A 22,363-nucleotide genomic window follows, 5' to 3' on the forward strand; every position below is an offset into this window, starting at 1 on the left:
TGTTACAGCAATTAGAAGTTCTGGCGGAGTCGTTAATACTGCCATAGTGAAAGCCGCTGGACGTGGGGTAGTTCTTTCTGTGGATCGCTCCCTTCTACGGGAAAATAGGGGTCACAGGAGATCAACTTCCTCTTTAATAAGTACTTTGTTTATTTCTAGCCAAAATGTTTAAACAAATTCCCTTTAAAGATATCTCTGCACGTTTTTATCGCGGATGCTTGAAATTTTAACATACTATTTGTTTTGGCATGCCATATTGTGGCATATATTTTTGTATCAATCGGACGTCAACTTCCTGTTGAATAATGAATTCGTTTGTTTTTAGCCAAAATTTTCAAACAAATTTTCGTCAAAGATTTCACACCCACACCACCAGCTTTTTATGCAGAATGTTAGAAATGTTTACACAGTGTTTGTTAAGGCATGCCATATCGTGGGATATATTTGTGTACAAATCGGACGTCAACTTCCTGTTTAAAGAGTACTTTGTTTATTTTAGCCAAAATTGTCAAACAAATTTTCCTCAAATATTTCTCAGCAGTTATTTATCGCATATGCTTGAAATTTTAACACAATATTTGTTTAGGCATGTGTGACGGTGCACATTTTGATTGTGCTCATGAACTCATGTAAATTATTTATCTAGCACAACGCTTTCATCTTAATATTTATTTAGCCCACAAATTCTTAACTTTCATGTAACTGAAATCTTTAATTGTAAAATATAAATAATTAAAACATTTATCAAATATTATTGACTATATGTAATTGGTACGTAAAATATATAACAATCAATCAAAATGTGCACCGTCACACTACCCCCTATGTACTTTGAATCCTCGACCTTGTCTTTATTCAGGTCAGTATTTTTATGTATTATAAGTTAGTTTGTTTTATATGAATTATAAGTATTTTATTAATCAAGTTGTTAAAAATTAAGTTAAATATTAAGTGATAGCTTTAAATTAAGAAATTAGTAAAAGTTCCATAACATTTTAGCTTGGGTGATAAGATAATTTTGAACATAATTTTGTACAGTAAATATGATTCATATTCACTTACTTTAATGATAATTTAATATTATTTTGGATATTGAGTTCAGTATTTGAAAATTTGTTTAGTCAATATTTTTTACTTTAAAATTATAATACTGTCAATCAACGGCCGGGAATTGATACCGGAAGTTGATTTTAAATATGGCGGCCAATCTTTTAATGGCGGACCGGTGATGTTATATTAATGTTTATTTTAATCATGTTCTTTAATAATGTTCAATTTAAATTTAATTGTCAATATTTTGTAATTATTATTCATTTTTATATACTCGTCACTTACGCTTGGGACACAGAGGAATAAATATCATATGTACATTGAATCCTCAACTTTGTCTTTATTCAGGTTAATAAGGTTTCTAACCATATACGTCCGGGTGTAAGGCTACATTGCAACAGCGAGTTCCCCTTTACGAGAAGAACTTTGTAAAACATGCCATATTGTGGGATATATTTCTGTACCAATCGGATGTCAGCTTTCTGTTAAATGTCAACTTTGCTTAGTTTGCATATTTACATCAGAGCGGGGGTATCACTAGTGAGCATCGGCTTACAGATATCTTGTTTACATTTCTCAATGTACTTGATTTTTTCGGACGAGGTTTTCCGCCATAAACGCAAAATAGAATACACACCCAAAGGACTAAAGACAGTTTTTTTTAAGGTTAGACGACACGTTCCTCAATTTTATATAACTTTTTCCAGGAATTTGTTATTGATTTACTACTACTTTGAGAAGTTTTCTTGCAAAACTATAGGATACCTTACAAGGAACCTCTGCAAAATAGTAGTGTATGCAATTTCCTATATAATCTTTTTGAAAATACACTTGAAATGCTGATTAAAAAAATATGTATTGATATATACAGCAAGAACTGGTGTTTGAACTGACAACCTATGGGTCCTACAGTCCTAGCAGTGTGCGGCCACCGCTCTAACATCTCGGCTATCTGGTTTACAAATGCAAAGAATAAAAATTCTAAATCATTTTAAAAATGATTATAAATAATAATATTTATTGGAACTTTTTATTACAAGGAGATACAAAAAGATGCTCGAGGAACGTGTCGTCTGACTTTAATACGTCTAAAGTAGAATTCTCTCTCCTTCTTTCTCTCTCTCTCTCTTTCTTTCTTCAAACTTAAGTGCGTACAAAAAATTGATAGTACATTGTAAATTAGTTTTTTAAATTATTATGTTTTTTTTTTTTTGTTTTTTTTTTTTTACAAATTCCGAATAATCGGCTTAAGAATTTACAACGGCAAATTTGATACATAGAGGTTGTTATACATTGTACATGTATTTATTTCGTTTCGTTTCGATTGGTTTCGTTTCGTTTCTTTCGGTTTCGTTTCGTTTCGATTTCGTTTCGCACTTTACAGGCGCCCAACTTTGTGTTGGCGAATTTAAGACGGGATGAAACCGTTTGACAGCATAGAATGGCTAAAATAGGAGGGTTGTCAAACAATTCGTGGACACATGTAATTTTATTTAAAATGACGGCGGCATTATCAGGGAAGTATTATAATAGTTTTGATATAGAATATAATAAGGTATATGTATAAAAATCAGAGCAAAATACATTTTTGTTTTGAATTTATCATTATAAATACATTGCATATACAGGTCGCACGGCCCAGTCTGACGTTGAGTTTTAAGGATGTTGGCTCCTTAAAAAAAATTATAGTAAATTTTGCATTTGAATAGACATACATTTAAAGTCACATTTACAAGTAAAACAAGTATGGGCCATATTTCTAAAATTTGAGATATAGCATGAAATAAGCTAATTTTAGGCAAAAATTAAAGTTTTTTTTTTACTTCAATGAAATATAAGCTAAATATGCCAAAATATATCGTAAGAAATATCAAAATATTGTTCAAATATGTTTTTTAGAATATCATGAACATATCGTAGTATACAAACTATCTAGATTGGTCTGTGCTGAAAATTAGGAAGCTAAAGAAACAGTACTCTAAACACAACTGAGTTATGCAAAGTGTTCCTTTCCTTCTTGAAAACCTTCCCCCATAGAATATAGTCCCTTACTAAACTCTGTTAAAAAAAAAAAATTTTAACAGTTTTATTCAGTATAGTTTTTTTTAGCATTGCAAAGAATATACTAGAATATATATGTGATGTACCCAAAACCTAAGGAGCGAACCTCTTTAACGACGTTTCTATAATGTCTTAGTCATGGGCTTACCTAGGAGTAATATGCCGCATGGGTACCAACTGTGCCCCATTGTTAGCAGATCTGTTTTTGTATTCTTATGAAGCAGATTTTTTTCAAAAACGTGTACGTGAACAAAATAAATCACTCGCTGTGGCCTTCAACTCAACATTCAGGTATATCGACGACTTATTATTAATTAACAAATGTTATTTCCATACTTAAGTCGACTCGATATATCCCAGTGAACTTGGAATAAAAGATACCACTGAGTCTGCGTCTTCTGTTTCATATTTGGATATTTTACTGGACATTGACATTGATAGTAGCCTAACAACAAAACAAACTTTATAATAAATGCGATGACTTCAATTTTTTCTATAGTAAGCTTTCCTTACATATGTAGCAATATACCTTCATCACCTGCATATGGTGTTTTTGTCTCATTTGATTCGATACGCAAGAGCATGCTCTTCGTATGAACAGTTTCTAAGACGAAACAAGCTACTGACAAACAAGATGATAAAACAGGACTATCAACAGTCTCGCTTGAAGTAATCTTTTCGTAAGTTCTATGGTCGATACAACGACCTTGTCAGCAAATACAATCTTCAACTGGGTCGTATGCTGACGTACGTTTTTCATACTAATTGTTAGACAATAATTAATCACCTAAATGTCTACGGACTTTTCCGATTTTATCCCCCTTTTACGACCAAGAGCACACGAATGGTGTGACCGGTCAGCAGAGGATGCTCACTCCTCCTAGGCCCCTGATCCTACCTCTATCTATTTGGAGGTCCGCGTTGCTCTGCTTTGAATTTTTATTCCTTTTTTTTTAATTTTTGAGATGGTTCACGGTTTGTTATTGTCATTTGACAATTCACCGTTTGGTCAAAGGGTACAATTGCATACTCCAACAAATTATCGTTTGGGTCACCTTTGGATAAATAAACTCCAACAATGTCGATGTTTTCCTGCTCCCTCCATCGTATGTTTTGTTTCTGTCGATGTTTTACCTCAGTCAACACAATTTATGATGGCGTGCTGTTTCGTTTAGTCACCTGACGTCGCTTTTTCAGGTGCTTTTATGACATGTTCTTGCCGTAATATATTTTAACGAGGCCGGGTCTAATTTGTTCTGCCCTAGATTTTTGAATGAAATTTTTTACATGAATTTCTACTGATATAATTACTATTTTAAGATACAAAAATAAAACATTTACCACACCGTTTGTTTATGGAGTCATCTCAAAGTTTGTTAATTTTTACCATAAGACCCTATGAAATTTTGGTTGAAATGTATCAATTTTGCACATTTTTTACATTTTTTTAAACTTCTGCCCTAGAGATTTCTTTTTCTGTTCTACATATTGAAGTTTTTGCTAAAAAGCATCAAATGGTCAAATAAAACAAGGTTTCGTTACGAGTAACGAGTATGTCTTCCGTCCGATTTTGTTTTCATATGATACGATGAAATATCGATATTCTCTGCCAAATCTGCGATCTTGGTGAATCTAGGTTTTTTTGTCTCAAGACCAAAAACAGACGAACAAAAGAGGTTTATGAAAATAAAAGCTAGGTTTTTTTTTATACATTTGTTTAGTGTACACCACTGTTAATCATGGAAGATGAAACACCAAAGATAATCAGTTAAACTTGTGAAAAAAATGAATTGTTTGAACTCTTCTGGTGAGTACCGGAAGTGACGGTTGACAAAAAAACCCCGTTAAATATATCTTCAATCGATTGTCTATCATTTATAAAAGTTTGTGTCTCAATCACTTACAGTGACTAAAATCTCGCTGGTATCAATTTTGTAAAAAGGCTAGGTACCAAAGATATTTGAAATCTTGATTGTTTTCAAGTTATCTGTAATATAGTTTATGAGTGTCTTGGCCCCTCATTTAAGGGGCCAGCCCCTTTTTCTTGAGTTCAATCGAAAGGTCTCACGAATTCTACATTTTTTGTTCTTACACCCATCTAAAATTGTTGTTCATTTTTGAGATACAAATGATTGAATATTTTAAGGGCCCAGCCCTCTAGATCCTTAATGGGGACAGACTTTAGAGTTTTGATTAGTGGAATCGATTAGAATCATCAATGCAAACATTTTCTTTCTTCATTGCATAACAAAATATGTCTCTAGATATATTGCATCAAAGTTTAAGTACTTTGGCCCCTTAAAATCCCTCATTACGTCATCAATGGGTGTGAAAATGATTTTACCTGATAAATATTGCTACAATCAACAGCTTTGCTTCTATATTGCATTACAAAATTTTTATCGTTTTTAAGTTATTTGTAATAGAGTTAACGAGTGTCTTGGCCCCTAATTTAAGGGGCCAGCCCCTTTTTCTTGATTGTTTTGGAAAGAACGTTTAATTATCTACTACTTTTGTTAAATATGTCTTAACAAAATATCAACTCATAAAAAGATACAGATGAAAACGTGTGAAAATTTTGAACAAAAATTCGTACCCAATTTTTGTGCCCAGGCGAGCTCCAAGAAATGGCGCAACTGGCGTAAAACAACATATTAGTGCACAACTTCAAACTATAGACTACCTATCCTGAAAAGTTCATAGTCATATCTCTAATAGTTTCTGAGATCAGCTCTGCACAAAATAGGTCATAAAAATGTACAAAATGGCCGATAATTCGGTACCAGAAGTGCCGACAGGAAAAATCTCACAAACTGATGAAGTTTACATCAAGACTCATCTTCTGTGAAAAAATGATTGAAATCGGTCGAAAAGTTTTCGAAAAATCTCGTGCACAAAATTTGTGGAAAAAAAATAATAATAACTAGATACGATCTCGAGTAGGTCTTCCGTTCAATTTTTAAACGATATGATTAAAATATCAATGTAATTTCAGATAACCACTCCATTTCAGATATTGTATACGATCGTCAATATCCTTTAAAATGCTAAACAAAGAGTTTTGCTTTATCACATACAGCACATTTAAGATTTAAGTTTTGGTCCCCTTGAATTCAAGATTACGTCATCAATGGGTTTGGAAATGAGTTTTACAAACTTATATTGTTACGATCAACAACTTTGTTTCTATAATGCATTACAAAATTTTGATAGTTTTTAAGTTATTTGTAATAGAGTTTTCGAGTGTCTTGACCCCTAATTTAAGGGGCCAGTCCCTTTTTCTTGAGTTCATTCAAAAAGTTTAACTAATACTAACAATTTTTGTTCTTACACTTATGTAGAATTGTTGTTCATATTTTAGATACAAATGATTGAATATTTAAGGAGCCAGCCCTCTAGATCCTTAATGGAAACAGACTTTGGTGTTTTGATTAATGGAATTGGTTAGAATCATCAATGCAAACATTTTCTCTTCTACAATACTTAACAAAATATGTCTCCTTTTCTAGATATATTGCGTCAATGTTTAAGTACTTTGGCCCCTAAAAATCCCTAATTAGGTAATAAATGGGCGTGGCAATGATTTTACCTGATAGATATTGTTACGATCAACAACGTTGCTTCTATAATGCATTACAAAATCTTGATAGTTTTTAAGGTATTTGTAATAGAGTTTACGAGTGTCTTGACCCCCTAATTTAAGGGGCCAGCCCCTTTTTTCTTGAGTTCATTCGAAAGGTTTCACTAATACTAACAATTTTTGTTCTTACACTTATGTAGAATTGTTGTTCATATTTTAGATACAAATGATTGAATATTTTAGGTGCCAGCTTCTAGATCCTTAATGGGGACAGACTTTTGTGTTTTGATTAATGGGACTGATTAGAATCATCAATGCAAACATTTTCTCTTCTATAAAGCATTACAAAATATGTCTCCTTTTCTAGATATATTGCGTTAAAGTTTAAGAACTTTGGCCCCTAAACTCCCTAATTACGTGATAAATGGGCGTGGCAATGATTTTACCTGATATATATTGTTACGGTCAACAACTTTGCTTCTATAATGCATTACAAAATCTTTATCGTCTTTAAGTTATTTGTATTATAGTTTACAAGTGTCTTGGCCCCTAAAAAAAGGGGCCAGCCCCTTTTTGTTGAATTTGTTGGAAAGAACTTTTGATTATCTACCACTTTTGTTATATATATGTTAACAAAATATTAACTGATAAAAAGATACAGATCAAAGCGTATGAAAATTTTGATTCAAAATTCGTATCCAATTTTCGAGCCCTGGCGAGCTCCTAAAGTTTGCGCCACTGGCATAAAAGAACTGCATTGTGCACAACTTCAATCTATGGTCTACCTATCCTGAAAATTTTATATTCATATCTCTGATAGTCTCTGAGTTTATGTCTGCACAAAATTGGTCGTAAAAATTTACAAAATCTGCCGTAAATCGGAACTGGAAGTGACGATTTCAAGATTTCAAAAAACTTCTAGAATTATGACCACTGGCAATCATCTGTGAAAAAATGGTCGAAATCGGCCGAATAGTTTTCGAGATATCGCGTGCACAAAGTTTGGGGAAAAAAATAATAATAATAAGAAACAGTACGAAAACTATAAGGTCTTCCGTTGGAAACGGAAGACCTTAACTAGATACGATCCCGTTACGAGTAACGAGGAGGTCTTCCGTTCAATTTTTCAAACGATACCATTAAAATATCAATGAAATTTCAGAATTTCCACTCACATTTCACATACAGCACATTAAAGATTTAATGTTTTAATCCCCTAAAAATTCCTAATTACGTCATCAATGGGTGTGGCTATGAGTTTTACAAACTTATATTGTTACGATCAACAACTTTGCTTCTATAATGCATTACAAAATCTTTATTGTTTTTAAGTTATTTGTAATAGAGTTTACGAGTGTCTTGGCCCCTTATTTAGGGGTCAGCCCCTTTTTCTTGATTTCTTTGAAAAGGTCTTAAGAATACTAACATTTATTGTTCTTACACCCATCTTAAATTGTTGATCATTTTGAGACACAAATGATTGAATATTTTAGGGGCCAGCCTAAAATGGGGATAGACATTCGTGTTTTGATATGTGGAATCGATTTAAATAATTAATTCAAACATTTTCTCTTCTATGATGTCTAACAAAATATTTCTACTTCTCTAGTTATATTGCGTCAAAGTTAAAGATCTTTGGCCCTTAAAAATCCCTTATTACGTAATAAATGGGTGTGGCAATATTTTTTTCTAATAGATATTGGTACGATCAACAACTTTGCTTCTATAAAGCATTACAAAATCTTTATCGTTTTTAAGTTATTCGTAATAGAGTTTAAGAGTGCCCTGACCCCTGATTAAAGGGGCCAGCCCCTTTTTCTTGATTTCTTTGAAAAGGTCTTAAGAATACTAACAATTTTTGTTCTTACACGTATTTAAAATTGTTGATCATTTTTGAGATACAAATGTTTGAATATTTTAGGGGCCAGCCCTCTAGATCCTTAATGGGGACAGAAATTCGTGTTTTGATAAGTGGAATCAATTTAAATTATTAATTCAAACATTTTTTCTTCTATGATGTCTAACAAAATATTTCTACTTCTTTAGTTATATTGCGTCAAAGTTAAAGTATTTTGGCCCCTAAAAATCCCTAATTACGTAATAAATGGGCGTGGTAATATTTTTATCTAATAGATATTGGTACGATCAACAACTTTGCTTCTATAATACATTACAAAATCTTTATCGTTTTTAAGTTATTTGTAATAGAGTTTACGAGTGTTTTGGCCCCTAAATAAAGAGGCCAGCCCCTTATTCTTGATTTTGTTGGAAAGAACTTTCTATTCTCTACCACTTTTGTTATATATGTCTTAACAAAATATCAACTGATAAAAAGATATAAATCAAAACGTGTGAAAATTTTGAATGAAAATTCGTACCCAATTTTCGTGCCCAGGCGAGCTCCAAGAAATGGCGCAACAGGCATTAAACAACTACATGCTGCACAACTCCCAACTATCGTCTACCTATCCTGAAAATTTGATATTCATATCTCTTACGGTTTTCGAGTTTATAGCTGCACAAAATGGGTCATCAAAAATTACAAAATGGCCGACAATTCGGTACCGGAAGTGACTACGAAAAAATTAAGAAAAATGTATTAAGTTAAGATCACGCCCTAACGTCTCTGAAAAAATGGTTGAGATCAGTCGAATAGATTCCGAGAAATCGCGTGCACAAAATTTGGAAAAAAGTAATAATAACTAGATACGACCTCGTTACGAGTAACGAGTAGGTCTTCCGTCCGATTTTTTTTTTAAATAAAATGATACCATGATATATCGATACAATTTCAAAATTACCCCCCCCCCCCAAAAAAAAAAAAAAATTGAAGATAAAGAATAAAATCCCTAATTACGTCAGACATGGGCCTGACGATGACTCTTTCAAACCGATAATGTAGAGATCAACAACTTTGATTTGTATAATGCATAACAAATTATTTATCGTTTTCAAGTTATTCGTAATAGAATTTACGAGTCTCTTGGTCCCTAATTAAAGGGGCCGGCCCCTTTTTCTTGATTTTATTGGATAGAACTTTTGATTCTCTACTACTTTTGTTCTATATGTCTTGTCAAAATATCAACTGATAAAAAGATACTGATCAAAACATATGGAAATTTTGATTCGAAATATGTACCCCATTTTTGTGCCTAAGCGAGCTCCAAGGAATAGCGCCACTGGTGCAAAACAACTAAATAGTGCACAACTTCAAACCATGCTCTACCTATCCTGAAAATTTCAAAGTCATATCTCTGATAGTTTCTGAGATCAACTCTGCACAAAATTGGTCGTAAAAAATTACAAAATCGATCGTAAATCTGGACCGGAAGTGACGACGACAAAAAATTCAAAAACATATAAAATTCAGATAATTTCCCATCATCTGTAAAAAAAATGTTCAGATCAGTTGAGTAGTTTTCGAGAAATCGCGTGCACAAAATTTGGAAAAAAAAATAATAATAAACAGTACGAAAACAATAAGGTCTTCCGTTGGAAACGGAAGACCTTAACTAGAAACGATCTCGTTACGAGTAACGAGTAGGTCTTCTGTTCAATTTTTAAACGATACGATTAAAATATCAATGGAATTTCAGAATCCCCCCCCCCTTCCCGATCCACTCCCTGATAATGTATACGATTGTCAATATCCTTTCAAATGCTTGACAAAGTGTTTTGCTTTTTCACATACAAAACATTGGAGATTTAAGATGTTAGTCCCCTCAAATCCCCAATTATGTCATAAAAATCTTTATCGTTTTTAAGAAATATGTAAAAGACTTTTCAAGTGTCTTGGCCCCTAATGTAAGGGTCCAGCCCCTTTTTCTTGAGTTCATTCAAAATGTTTTACAAATTCTAACATATTTTGTTCTTACACGTATCCAAAATTGTTGTTCATTTTTTAGATACAAATGATTAAATATTTTAGGGGCCAGCCTTCTAGATTCTTAATGGGGGCAGACCTTCGTGTTTCGATCGATTAGAATCATCAACGCAAGCATTTTCTCTCCTACAAAGCTTAACAAAATATGTCTAGTTCTCTAGATATATTACGTCAAAGTTTCAGTACTTTGGCTCCTAAAAATCCCTAATTACGTAATAAATGGGCGTGGCCATGATTTTTCCTGATAGATATTGTTACGGTCAACAACTTTGCTTCTATAATGCATTACAAAATCTGGATCGTTTTTAAGTTATTTGTATTAGAGTTTACAAGTGCCTTTGCCCCTAAATAAAGGGGCCAGCCCCTTTTTCTTGAATTTGGTGGAAAGAACTTTTGATTATCTACCACTTTTGTTATATATGTCTTAAAAAAAATCAACTGATAAAAAGATACAGATCAAAACGTATGAAAATTTTTGATAAAAACTCGTACCCAATTTTCGTGCTTAAGCGAGCTCCAAGAAATGGCGCCACTGGCGTAAAACAAAATAAAAGTGCCCAACTTCAGAGTATAGACTACTTATCCTGAAAATTTCATATTCATATCTCTGATAGTTTCTGCGATCAGCTCTGCACAAAATAGGTCGTAAAAAAACTATAAAATGGCCGATAAATCGGTACCGGAAGTGACGACAACAAAAATGTCAAAAACATATAAAATTCAGATCATGACTCATCATCTGTGAAAAAATGGCTGAAATCGGCCGAATAGTTTTCGAGAAATCGCGTGCATAAAATTTGGAGAAAAAAAAAATAATAACTAGATACGACCTCGTTACGAGTAACGAGTAGGTCTTCCGTCCGATTTTTTTTTTTTAGTTTAAATGATACCATGAAATATTGATACAATTTCAAAATTACCCCCCCCCCCAAATTTGAAGATAATGAATAAAAATCCTAATAGCGCCAAACATGGGCCTGACGATGACTTTTTCAAACCGATAATGTAGAGATCAACAACTTTGATTTTATAATGCATAACAAAATATTTATTGTTTTCAAGTTATTCGTAATAGACTTTAGGAGTCTCTTGGTCCCTAATTAAAGGGGCCAGCCCCTTTTCCTTAAATTTATTGGATAGAACTTTTGATTCTCTACTACTTTTGTTCTATATGTCTTAACAAAATATTAACTGATAAAAAGATACTGATCAAAACATATGAACATTTTGATTCGAAATCTGTACCCCATTTTCGTGCCTAAGCGAGCTCCAAGGAATAGCGCCACTGGTGCAAAACAACTAAATAGTGCACAACTTCAAACCATGCTCTACCTATCCTGGAAATTTCAAAGTCATATCTCTAATAGTTTCTGAGATCAGCTCTGCACAAAATTGGTCGTAAAAAATTACAAAATCGATCGTAAATCCGGACCGGAAGTGACGACGACAAAAAAATCAAAAGCATTTAAAATTCAGATAATGTCCCATCATCTGGGAAAAAATTGTTGAGATCGGTTGAGTAGTTTTTGAGAAATTGCGTGCACAAAATTTGGAAAAAAAATAATAATAAACAGTACGAAAACAATAAGGTCTTCCGTTGGAAACGGAAGACCTTAACTAGACACGATCTCGTTGCGAGCAACGAGGAGGTCTTCCGTGTGTTTTAAAACTTGAAATACCTGTACGACCTTGGTTTTGCTATTTAACGGGTAAACGTGATTTAAAATATAAGAAAAAGGTATACATTCTAAGGACCAGATACTATTTTGTTTTAGATGTAAGAGCTTTAGTTGAAAACATTTAGACCTCAAATTCGAGGGGCCAACCTCTTTTTCCTCGTATGAAATAAAAAGTCATTTACTTTTAAAGATATTTTGTTCATTAAGTGTATAGAAATTTGTTACCATTCTTGAGATATCACAGAAAGAGCGTTTTAGGGGCCGATCCATATCTCCTTATAGGGGTCGTTTAACGGAATTTTGAAGAATCCATATTGTTAGTAGATCATTTTGAGTATCTTTTCTTCTCTACTGCATTTCAAAATATTTTTCCTTTCTGAGATATCGGTGATCAAAGTTTTGGATTGTTCACCCCTTAAAACCCTTAATTACGTAACACATTATAAAATCATTACACTGCTTGGATACATAACTGTAAGATAAACATATTTGCTTTTATCATCTTTCACAAAATATATCTCAGTAAAGGGGCTATAGATGAAAGACTTGAGAGCCCTTTGGTCCCCTAATTTAAGGGGCCAGCCCCTTTGTCTTGATATCAAATAAAAGGTCTTGTAAATATAAACATTTTATACATTTTATGTTTTAACAAAATATTTTTCAGAGAAGATAAACAAAAAAAAACCCAGAAACAATTATAATATTTGTTTAAACTCAATTTTCGGGTCCAGGCGAGCATCGGTGCTATTTGCGATCGAAATGATTTGAAACCTTCATACACAATTTCAATCTTCCGTCCACCATCACTGAAAATTTCAAGTGTATATCTGCTATAGTTAAAGATGAGTACTGCCGACACAATACCTCTCTTAAAATCGATAAAACGACTATATCTCAAAACCTGAAGTGACGTCATCAATAACAAAAATTGCAATACGGTTCACATCATCATCTATTAGATCGAAAAGTTTCATAAAAATCAATTGAGTAGTTTTCGAGATCTTGCGTGCACAAAATTTGTAAGAAAAAAATAATAATATAGAAGAATATGGAAAAAGAAACAAAGCAATAACAATAAGGTTTTTCGTAGGAATAGGAAGACCTTAATAAAATAGAAGAATGAGAACGCGTAGAAAGACAGTAAGAATGCTGAAGACGGAAGACCTTAATAATAAAAGACTGTTTTTGTCTAAATCTTAATAGAAGAGTATTTTTCAACTTGTACTTCAGTCCAACAAACCCTTTATGTTGAATATTTTAGTTAGAAAATCAAAAACAAAAATGGAGATAAGGAAATAGAGAGAAAGAACAAATCTTGGCTCTGGCGAGATTCGAACACACAGCCTTTACAGGTGTCATAACAGTATTTCATCGTAGACTGGTCCTCTGTCTCTATCGTACGAAATATATATCGCACGTATCAGACATGCATTGCCAGTCTACATTTCATCGAAGGTTCGCGTCCAAACATGGCTGACGCGAAATAATTCCCGATTTTCTCTTTGAATTTGGGGCGTTTCCGCCTGGGACAGGAGCTGAATTTTTGTATGAGATGAAAAACAACGTGTAAGATGTCTCACTATTCAGGTTTGGTAACAGTGCGAGGTCATTTGAAATATTGATGCGTGTTTGTGTCTGGAGGGGGATGAAAAGGACCGAGCTTGATTTTCGTCGTAAATAAATCGAAAGTAGAATTTTGAGGTGTGGATCTCGGATTCGGTTAACGACGATTAGGGGAAGTCCTAAAACAATGACTGATGCATTTTACACATGTACTTCAGTGTAGAGATTTTTTTGGTGTCGTTTACTATTATGTTTGACTGTTTTATATCAACAGGATTGATAAAATCTTTATAAATGTAGAAATAACGAAATCAGTAACACGTAAATTTATTCAATAAAAATTTAATGACAGTAATTTCCACAGTTCTAACATTCATAAGTAGTTCACACGCTATCGTAGATACAGACTAAACGGAAAACAAGAAATATACATGCAACAGAAATATTACGCGGCTGCTTACATCCCTAGGACTGTGTAAATTTTAAGTCCCCGTACAGGCTATACTCGCGGCTTGATATCGGAAATTTCTTCTTCATTGTTCAATCCGCTGCAAATTTGGCAGAAAAACAGAATGAGGTCCGAGGTACATTTACACAAAATTTCATGAGGATTGAATAAAGGGTTCGGGAGTTAGAATTTTTTTCTACAGTACATGTCAAACACGACAATTAAAACTCAAATGCCAAAAAGTTCATAACTCTGTTAATAATAAACGATTTGGTCTTGTAATTAGTACAGTAATCTAGAATGGTACTAAGTTGAAATTAAAGGTCCAAGATCAAAGATCAAGTAAAATTGGACCAGAAAAACTCTATAATTTTATAAAAGGGGGGGGGGGGTCGGTGACTTCTATATTAAACGGAAAGTACTAAATTCCTAATATCACTAGAGTTTGAGATACATGCATGACCTTTATTTTGCTATTTACCAGCTAAAAATGATTTGGAAATAGAATGAAAAATCCTTTGATTTTAAACAGACCTTTTTTTTTCAATTTCGTTATCCTTTTTTTCTTTTACAAATAAATCATAAATGTATTGGACTTCTTGTCCTTGTTTTGTTTTTGATATATGTATAAGAGCTTTGATTGAAACATTTAGATCCCTCTTATCATCTAATTTGAGGGACTAGCCCCTTTTTCTTGATATCAATGAAAGGTCCCTTAATATAAACACGTTTTGTTCAACAAGTGTTTAGAAATGTGTTACTGTTTTTTGAGATATTTTTGAGAAGATTGTTTTATGGGCCGACCCTTCATCTCCTTATAAGGACCATTAAACGAAACTTTGGTGGTTAAATATTATTACGAATATTATTAGGAATATCTTCTCTTCTATAATGCATTTCAAAATATTTCTCCTTTCTAAGAAATAAATGATCAAAATATTGAACTTCTAGCCCCTTTAAAATCCAAATTATGTAACATATCAGAAAACTTTATTATTATCATTAAAGAGATATAGATTAAAGACTTTAGACCCCTCTTGGCCCCTAATATGAGGGGTCAGCCCCTTTTGCTTGGTGTCAGTTGAAATATCTTTTATGGATAAATTTTTGATGCTCTACATGTGTTAGCAAAATATTGGTTAGAAGAAAGATATTCGCGATCAAATATCAAATTTCGTAAACATTGTCAAAAAAATTTAACATCAACATTTTCAGTTCCAGGCGAGCTTCAAGAATGATGACTTCTTGTCAAATCTAAAACAAGCAAGCAAATCTACTATAACCACTCTATCTTGCATATAAATTTCAAGTCCCTAACTATAACAGTTTTTGAGGAGATGCGTGCACAATATCATGTTCCAAAAAACATGAAAAAGGAAGGTAATTCAGAAGCGGAAGTGAATTTTCAAACAGGAAGTAGGATGCAAAGAGATATTCACCGAAGACATCATCCCTGTAAAAATCATTAAAATCGATTGAGAAATGGCTGAGAAATTAAGGGTGACTACCAAGAAAAAAAATAACTAGATACGATCTCGTTACGAGTAACGAGTAGGTCTTCCATTTAATTTTTAAACGATACGATTAAAATATCAGTGAAATTTCTGAATTCCACCTAAAACATTCCCTTTCCGAAAATGTATACGATTGTCAATATCCTTTAAAATGCATAACAAAGTGTTTTGCTTTTTCACATTTTGCATATTAAAGATTTAAGAGTTAAGTCCCCTAAAATAAATAATTACGTCATCAATGGGTGTGGCAATGAGTTTTACAAACTGATATTGTTATGATCAACAACTTTGTTTCTGTAATGCATTACAAAATCTTGATTATTTTAAAGGTATGTGAAAAAGAATTTACGAGTGGCTTGGCCCCTAATTTAAGGGTCCAGCCCCTTTTTCTTGAATTCAGTCGAAAGGTCTCACAAATTCTAACATTTTTTGTTCTTACACCCATCTAAAATTGTTGATCATTTTTGAGATACAAATGATTGAATATTTTAGGGGCCAGCCCTCTGGATCCTTAATGGGGACAGATATTGGTGTTTTGATTGATGGAATCGATTAGAATCATCAACGCAAGCATTTTCTTTTTTACAAAGCTTAACAAAATATGTCTCCATCTCTAGATATATTCCGTCAAAGTTTAAGTACTTTGGCCCCTAAAAATCCCTAATTACGTAATAAATGGGCGTGGCAATGATTTTTCCTGATAGATATTGTTACGATCAACAACTTTGCTTCTATAATGCAATACGAAATCTTTATCATTTTTATGTTATCTGTAATAGAGTTTACGAGTGTCTTAGTCCCTCATTTAAGGGGCCAGCCCCTTTTTCTTGAATTTAATCGAAAGGTCTTACAAATTCTAACATTTTTTGTTCTTACATGTATTTAAAATTGTTAATCATTTTTGAGATACAAATGTTTGAATATTTTAGGGGCCAGCCCTCTAGATCCTTAATGGGGACAGAGATTGGTATTTTGATTGATTGAATCGATGACAATCATCAATGCAAGCATTTTCTCTTCTACTATGCTTAACAAATATGTCTCCTTCTCTAGATATATTGCGTCAAAGTTTAAGTACTTTGGCCCCTAAAAATCCCTAATTACGTAATAATTGGGCGTGGAAATGATTTTTCCTGATAGATATTGTTACGATCAACAACTTTGCTTCTATAATGCAATACGAAATCTTTATCATTTTTATGTTATCTGTAATAGAGTTTACGAGTGTCTTAGTCCCTCATTTAAGGGGCCAGCCCCTTTTTCTTGAATTTAATCGAAAGGTCTTACAAATTCTAACATTTTTTGTTCTTACATTTTTTAAAATTGTTAATCATTTTTGAGATACAAATGTTTGAATATTTTAGGGGCCAGCCCTCTAGATCCTTAATGGGGACAGAGATTGGTATTTTGATTGATTGAATCGATGACAATCATCAATGCAAGCATTTTCTCTTCTACTATGCTTAACAAATATGTCTCCTTCTCTAGATATATTGCGTCAAAGTTTAAGTACTTTGGCCCCTAAAAATCCCTAATTACGTAATAATTGGGCGTGGCAATGATTTTTCCTGATAGATATTGTTATGATCAAAAACTTTGCTTCCATAATGCATTACAAAATCTTTATTATTTTCAAGTTATCTGTAATAGAGTTTACGAGTGTCTTGGCCCCTAATTTAAGGGGCCAGACCCTTTTTCTTGAATTCTATCGAAAGGTCTCACAACTTGTAACATTTTTTGTTCTTTCATCTATTTAAAATTGTTGATCATTTTTGAGATACAAATGTTTGAATATTTAAGGGGCCAGCCCTCTAGATCCTTAATGGGGACAGAGATTGGTATTTTGATTGATTGAATCGATGAGAATCATCAATGCAAACATTTTCTCTTCTACAATGCTGAACAAAATTTGTCTCCTTCTCTAGATATATTGCGTCAAAGTTTAAGTACTTTGGCCCCTAAAAATCCCTAATTACATAACAAATGGGCGTGGCAATAATTTTTCCAGACAGATATTGTGACGATCAACAACTTTGCTTCTATAATGCATTGCAAAATCTTAATCGTTTTTAAGTTATTTGTATTAGAGTTTACAGGTGTCTTGGCCCCCAAATAAAGGGGCCAGACCCTTTTTCTTGATTTCGTTCGAAAGAACTTTTGATTATCTACTACTTTTGTTATATATGTCTTATCAGAATATTAACTGATAAAAAGATACAGATCAAAATGTATGAAAAATTTGATGCAAAATTCGTACTTAATTTTCGAGCCTAGGCGAGCTCAAAGGAATGGCGCCACTGGCGCCAAAAAACAACTTTGTGCAAAATTACAATCTATGGTCTACCTTTCCTGTAAATTTCATAATTATATCTCTGATAGTCTCCGAGTTTATGTCTAAACAAAATGGGTCGTAAAATTTTACAAAATCGGCCGTAAATCAGAACCGGAAGTGACGATTTCAAAAATTCAAAAAACTTCTAGAATTATGACCACTGCCAATCATCTGTGAAAAAATGGTAGAAATCGGCCGAATAGTTTTCGAGAAAACGCGTGCACAAAATTCGTGGAAAAAAATAATAATAATAACTAGAGACGAGCTCGTTGCAAGCAACGATTAGGTCTTCCGTCGTAGCTGCGTCATACTTGTGACGTAATATAAAAATTGATACCTGACCATGGTGCAATATTAGATGTATAAACACTGTGTAAAAGAAACAAAGTACATGTATATTAAGCAAATACAGATCTTTAAAAGTTGTCTGAAGTTTGATTCGCCGCATGTTGTTTTTTTGCATGTGCATTTTATTTTGAAAAACTTATCGAATCATCATAATTGACTCAATATACACAGAATATGGACGACGATTATAATCACACAGTGGGTATGCCCGGTATGAACGTAAAAAGACCAAACATTTTACTCGCATTTTTTATCGAAAGCAAGGGCCAATGAATCTTTTAGAATGTATGCGGAGATCCTGGAAATTTTACAGGGGGTTCTGAAGAATAATTTTGTTTTTTGAGGGGGGGGAGGGGGCATGCGCGGATAAGAAAAATTTTCCTGGGGTGGGGGTTGAGTGTCTGACGGTTATTTGAGTTTGCCTGGGGATGTCCGAGGCATATTTTTGTAATTTTATATTGTACATGTAATGGAAAGAAATTTTGCGGGGGTTGGGGTGGGGTCTGGAACCCTCACCCTACTCTTCTAGATTCGCGCATGGGGAAGGCCGATGCCGGTAATTTAACGGTAATTTTAACCATTTTTATTTAATTAATCATTTTCAAAATTATCGGAATTCCAATATTACCTTTAAACGCAGTTAAAACTTAAAATACGAACCATTTAGTCTCGGTGAGTATTCGGCCAACATGCGTCCGCGTACGAAAGAAATGGCAATATTCAAGAAATTTGGATGGACGATCTGGGTCCTAGGTCGTCCATCCGATTCTTTTTCAGACTAAGAGCTACAGAACTGCACTTAGAGAATGCCAAACTGATTATGTCAATTTATTTTGTCTCAAAGAATCAGTTTTTTTAATAAAGTTTTATCTTAAAAAAAAAGAAATCGGGCACAATTTTCAATGTTAGCATTTTACAATTTAAAGGTCTAATCAAATTTTGAATGAAGTTTCAAGATACTACTCTTCGTTGTTTTATACGAAATATTGCGTGGAAAAAAGATTTACATCGCATATATATTATAGAACTAATTTCTTCTCTTTTTTATTTACATCAAAATAAATCCAAGAAAAAATCTAAATATTTTTTTTTCCTTTATATGTGTTAATGAAAACGTTGATCAGCAAGGGCCGGTTCTATGTCGTGCAAGCACCTACTTAATAGATTGTTACACGGATCTACCACGATGACAAATATCGAAAAGGCAATATTGTGGGTGAAGGATGAAAGTGTAGTTTGTTTTTTAGGTTTATTTTTGATAATTATATTTATCTGGATCAATTTGGTCTGTTGGTTTGTTTTGTTTATTGAAAAGGGGAATAAAGAAAATGAGTAATTTCCGATATGAAGTCAAGCATATATTTTCATATTATCATTGACTTAAAACATGTTGGAAAAAAGAAATATTGCATCAAGGAGTTAGTTATTATGCGCAGATCATGCATTCCTCTATGGTTTTCACAATTGCATGTATCAGTTACTACACGTATTTGCTTACGGAGAAATAAATTTCCAAAGAGATGATATAGTTATCAGTCAAGTTCCAGATTGTCTTCTGCACATGCAAGCACGTGTGTAATCCTGATTTAAAAATAGGTATAATGTCCGGGGAAGGGGGGGGGGGGGTCATCGCAACAAAATTGTGTATAAGCGTACTAGAGTGTACATTGTTAATTAATAATTGATGTTGAATTGCTATTAACAAACAAAATCATAAATTTATAATAACAAACACTAAAATGCCAGGGAGTTCTGCTGGACGCGATTTCATTTGTCTTCAATTAGTAGGGTGTAGGGATGCCCGCCTACTTAATACATATGCTCACGCGTCAACAGATTAAAAATGACTGTATTTTGGATTTATAAATCGTTCTAAAACATTCGATCTGATATATCGTTGTTAACAATTCAAAACTTTGAACGATTAAATTTGTTTTTATACCTAGTACCCCGACCCTCACGGAAAAATCCATTCAGATCAATGGAAATTTCATTTACAAGACTCCGCGCCAGAATCAGAATGTCTCATTCATTAATTTTTTCGTAGTTATAGTGGACGAGTCCAAAATAGGAATTTTGAGACACATCATACAATGTGAACATATGCCATGAATGCAGTTTACTTTGCGTCTATTTTCTTATTTTGAGAGTCCTTTTTATCATGTTTATCATGGCTTGAAAATGACGGAAGGCCCTTGAATGTTGTTATCTTTATGCAGGCACGTAGCATCCTTTTTGAAAGTGGGGGGGGGGGGGGGGCAGACTCATCCAAAAAATCTTGACAAGCAAAAAAAAAAAAAAAAAAAATTTTAAAAAAATTAGTTGCTGTGAGAAAAAGTGGGGGGGGGGGGGGGGAGGGGGGGCACCCACAAGCTTGAATTAATAATTGCCTGAGGATGCATCTTTAATGTGTCAACATTTATATTCATAATTGATGAAAACGTTATATGGGATGTAATAAGCACAATGAGCAAGAGTGTTCAATTAAAAGGGCATTTCACATTGCACGTGTGTAATCCTGATTTAAAAATAGATTGCCATATTTGAAAGGTCAAAAAAAAAAAAGAGGGAGGTGTCATCGCAACAAGATGATACACATTGTCTAAGTAGTACAATGTAAGTAATAGTTGGTGTTGGATTATCATCATTAACAAAGAATCATCAGTTTGGATTAATTAAAACAAATATAAATTCATATAATTGGAATATTTACTGGAGGGGCTACGTACAAGTAATCCGCCGAAGTGGGGTAGGTGTGACCCGATTTTCGATCAATTGGGCGATTTCATTCATCTGGAAAAGGGTTTCACTCGCGTGTACAAATGTAAATGTACATCTAACAATTGCTAGTCAATTAAGTGTGTATGTTAATTCGATAGATTTCTTCTAAAACATTCAATCAAAAGTATAATATATGTAGTTATTAGTTGACACCCTCCCAGTGGATCTATGCCGATGGATCTATCTGAGATCTCAGCTGTTGCGTGAATGGTAAAGAAAGACTTCGCGCCATAATACGTCTCATTCATAATTTTGGCTCGCCGATTAGTGGGCGAGTCCAAGTTAGGCCATAGCACATGATGTGTAGATGGTCTTACCCACTCTATTTTCTTAACTGGTCATATAATAAATAGAGATATCATGGATCTTTCACTTTTGTCGGAACATGTAATAAATGGAACCAAGAAATAAAGTAATTCTAATTGAATTAAATTGAAGTTAAAATGTAAATACCCCCTCCCACCTACGGATTAGGATTTTCAAAATTCCCCATTTTTTAAATTCCTTGTCAAGATTTTTTTTTGATGAAGCTGCCCACCTAACCCCCCCCCCCCCCCACACACACACACACACTTTCAAATAACGATGCTACATGTACGTGTTTGAATATCCTTTCCTATATGGTTAGAAATAACAAAATGTCTTTGATTTTGCATCTATATAACAAATTCAATTTTCAGTTTGGCTGTTTGAGATTATTCGATACATGTACATTCCTAAAATGATTTAAAATAATGAAATGATTTAATTTCCAGTGATATACAGGTACATGCACTCGATCGAAGAAAAAGATTGAAATTGCTTCTAAACTCTGCGCGTTCAGTTTAATAATTTATGATCCGCAGCGAAAATTAAATTTCATTTCTTATAAGATAGCCTAATTGATACATGCATGCTTCCATTGAATAAATTTGGGTAGTCAGGCAAGCTTTTTGGAAAGCTATTGCTTGTATAATATTAAGGTCAAACGCGACCTTCATGTATCTTCCATTTTTTCCTATCTCCACAATGTGAATTAAGATTTCCACTTTGTTATTTCATAATTCAATTTTTATGTAATATGATTTTTTTGGTTTGAATATAAAGTGTTCAAATTAAAATATATAGTATGACTTTACTTATAA

General features: G+C 33.2%; 1 protein-coding gene across 1 annotated transcript in view; it reads left to right on the forward strand.

Moving 5' to 3' along the window:
* LOC105318434 (scavenger receptor class F member 1) overlaps window positions 1-22,363 on the forward strand; it is a 44,012-nt gene that overhangs the window by 7,243 nt on the left and 14,406 nt on the right. The window lies entirely within an intron of this gene.

This window comes from Magallana gigas, chromosome 1 (genome assembly GCF_963853765.1).
Source record: "Magallana gigas chromosome 1, xbMagGiga1.1, whole genome shotgun sequence".
Taxonomy (NCBI): domain Eukaryota; kingdom Metazoa; phylum Mollusca; class Bivalvia; order Ostreida; family Ostreidae; genus Magallana; species Magallana gigas.